Source organism: Penaeus monodon, chromosome 5, assembly GCF_015228065.2.
Source record: "Penaeus monodon isolate SGIC_2016 chromosome 5, NSTDA_Pmon_1, whole genome shotgun sequence".
Classification (NCBI taxonomy): Eukaryota; Metazoa; Arthropoda; class Malacostraca; order Decapoda; family Penaeidae; genus Penaeus; species Penaeus monodon.
In genome coordinates this window covers 21,562,227-21,566,012 of record NC_051390.1, presented here as the reverse complement: position 1 = coordinate 21,566,012, position 3,786 = coordinate 21,562,227, and the positions used below count along the sequence as shown (strand labels likewise).

The 3,786-nt window shown below is 28.2% G+C and overlaps 1 long non-coding RNA gene across 1 annotated transcript; it reads left to right on the top strand.

Moving 5' to 3' along the window:
- The first annotated feature begins 1,298 nt into the window (after positions 1 to 1,298).
- Positions 1,299 to 3,740, top strand: LOC119572843. Its single transcript, XR_005228733.1, has 3 exons — positions 1,299 to 1,458; positions 2,417 to 2,512; positions 3,641 to 3,740. It is a non-coding gene; the product is annotated as an uncharacterized LOC119572843 (long non-coding RNA).
- The last annotated feature ends 46 nt before the right edge of the window (positions 3,741 to 3,786 follow it).

Sequence of the window (3,786 nt, the reverse complement as noted above, 5' to 3'; positions counted from 1 at the left end):
CAGAATTAAAAAAAACTAGAAACAGTACAAAATTTAGCATTAAGGATAGCAACAGGTTGTTTAGATCCACCCCCAAAAGTATCTTCCAGGCATTAACCAAACATAATTCCAATAGAAATAAGAAAAAAAAGAAATAGAATGTATACAAAATAGCAAAAAAAACTAGAGAAACCAAATAAAACACCATTAAAACCCAAAAGTAATAAAGAATATCAATGAATATAATCCAAAAAAGATAAAGATTATTAATCTACAGGGCCTTAGAAACCTGTAAAGAATTAAAACTTAATTTTAACAACTAATATAGTTCAAAATATAACCCCAATACCACCATGGTATGATATCTCACAACATGTAGAAACTCAAATTCATAAATAACAAACCAAAAGACCTACCAGAACAAATAATTAAAAAACAATTTTTAATGTTAGAAAAAAATAACATATAGGAACAACAAAAAATCTTCACAGATGGTTCAAAAGTAAAGGAACCAGAATCAGTCTCAGCAGCAATATATGTTCAAAAAGTAAATATTACTACAATATGGAAGCTAACAAAAAAAAATAAATATCACTGAAGCAGAGTTGTTTGCAATAAAACAGGGACTGCAAATATCCAAAACAATAAAAAATCAAAAATCGGTAATCTTCACAGATTCACACTCAGCATTACAACTGATACTAAATCACAGACCCAAAAATCACAAACATATAAAGTAAAGAAATACAACAAACAAACACACATATCAAAACAGAAAACAGAACATCAATATACAATGGATCCCCTCACACAAAAGGCATTAAAGGCAAAGAAATAGTAGATCAAGCAGCAAAAAAAGCAATGAAATAAATCCTATTGCCATAACAAAAGACATTAATAATTAAAAGAAATAAAAAAACAAAAACAAAACAAATATGGGAAGAAAAAACTAACAGAAATATTAAACACAAAAAAAATATTACATCAAAGATAACAAACCTAATCATTGGACAAGATCAAAAAACAGAAAATTAGACGTTTGTTTATCACGAATAAAAAAAAAACACACAAGACTAAAACAAAAATCTACATAAATAAAAAATGGAGGGCTGACCCAAACATGTAGATGGTGCCAACATGAAGAAGAAAACCATAGAGCACCTAACACTCCAAGGGCCCCAAAATCAATTCTCACCGAAAAAAACTATTTGAATCTTTAAAATGAAATAAAAATAATTAATCCAAATATGTTTTATTTAATAACAGGTGCAGAATATCACCAGCTAAGAAATTATATATATAAGACACTTCAAGATCTTCCTACAAAAAATCAAAAATAATAGATATAATATAAAGAACTTCAATCAACAAAGAAGAACCAAGAAACACAGCTCCAGGGAATATAGACTTCAAAAGTCTAAAACCCTATAAAAGAAGAAGAAGAAGAAGAAGCTGAGAGAGAAAGCGGGATCTACAAGAGTAAGTTATGAATGTTTCAACTTACTTTTTACTACCATTTCTCGCTGACTGCCACAGTACGAAAGCTTTTGATACGACAATAATAATGATATTATGTATTATAATTAGTGATACTTATTTTGCATTGATCAGTGTCAGAAGTCAGTTTTAGAACATGTTCTGTTTTCGCGATCACATGTGTTACTAGAGGACACAGGAAAGCCAACCAAAATGCTTCATTGTAATAAAAAGACGTAGTGACGGAACCCCTCACACGATTTTTTGTTGCATATCAAAACTTTCCCTGTACCTCAAAACCTTCCTAGAAAGCGAATTTTGATTTTTAATGGTATGTTTATGGTGTGAAAAACGGATTTGATTCTTTTATGTAATCCTACCTTATGAGGATTTTGATATACACTTATTATAATTATTTTATTTTATTTTTTTATTTATTTTTATTTTATTATTCTTCATATTTATTACCATATAATCCAAATTGTTAATTTTTTGTTTAAAGTTGGCTTATTAACCAAATTGTTAATATATAAAGCAAAGCAAATTGTGAAAATTTTTAGGTTATTTTGTAATTTTACTTTTTCAGATTCCAGAGGGACCAAATCGTTGCTACTTACAGTAGCTTTAAAAAAAATGGATTTAAAAAATTGTAATAACTTTAGAAAATTAATTTTAAGAATATAGTAGCCTAAGAAATAGATAGAAATTATTTACAATTCTGAGGAAATTGAATTTATCAATATCCTTTCTTAATAATTACCCTGACAATTCTTGTAATAGTTATATTTCAGAATATATTGATTTTGAGGTTGTATATATGAAAGGTTGTTTTTGCTGTCGTCTCATTATTTTACCTGCGTGGCCTCGCTAAGTTATTGGTTCTGAGTGTGTTTACATACATGCTGGAAATATTTACAGAGAAGTTCTTATACCTGCAACCTTTGTTTACGGTCTTTCCCAGTTCTCAGCGGATGACAGTGAAAGCTTTACAACATGGAATCCCAGTTCCTATGCACAGGCCCATGCTGAAGAGAGTCTTTGATAAATAGTTGAATATGTAAGTAAATGAATAAAAGATAAATAGATTAATGATAATAATGATTATAATGAATATGATAATAAATGGATGGTAATAATAACAGTAGTGATAGTGATACTGGTACTGGTACTATTCTTATTCCTATTCTTAATAATTTACTAATATTGTATTGTCTTTTCTTCTCCCCCTTTCCTTTTCCTTCTCTTCTTCATCCCTATTTACAAATTTTTTACCCTTTTTGCTAACATACTTTACCATAGTGCTAAATGACCTTTGATGTCTAGTACATTTATTTGTTTTAACCATTGATCATTTTCCTTCTTCTCTTCTTCATCCCTTCTTCTGTCCAGTTATCCTTATCATTATTTCATTATTACCCTTTTTGCCACAATACTTTACCATAGTGCTAAATAACCTTTGATGTCTAGTACATTTATTATTATTATTCTTTAACCATCCATTTTTAGTCCTATTCTCATTACAAGAGTTACACCATTGTTTCATTGCTTTATTTTTTAGTTGGGGCTCTGAGGTTAATTTACACTGGGCCGATTTAAAAGTAATAAATTAATATTAGCCGAAAATTTATTTTATTGCCCAAAAATCATGTCTTATCTGAATTTCTCTAGCCATTTTAATTCTAAATGGTAAGGAAACTGTGATTCACACCATTATTTTTGGGGGTTAATGCATGCTTTACTAATTTCTGAACATGTATATTTCTGTCACTTTGGTATTTAGTTATATGGTTTATATTATATGTTGCCTAATAAAGATATGGTTGATGATAGTCATAATTATGTCAGCAGCAGAAATTATATAATTGGACTGCATTTGTAATAAAAATTATAGTGATCCCCAAAAATAATAATTAGTCATAATAGCAATATGGATTAATGATAGTGATAATGCTAATAATAAAAACAATAAGAAAACAACTACAGTGATAATGGTAGATAAGGTTAATTAAGCTATAACTAATCATAATAATGATAAATATTATAGTTCTTATAATGTTAATTATGATATGGATGATAGTATGATTATGAATTATAGTAAAAACATTACCAATAAAAATAGTAATAATTATGATTCCAGTAGGCTAAGCATGATACATATGACACTTTTTGATTATTTTTTTTTCAGCACAGGAAAATTATTCTCACCTTGTCTTTGATGCAATATTAGAGGAATGGAAAGGAAGTGGATAATTTCTGACTGGTCTAGATAATGTAAAAAGGTTAGTTCTGACATAAATCATAGTTTATATTGGAATATATATATATATATAT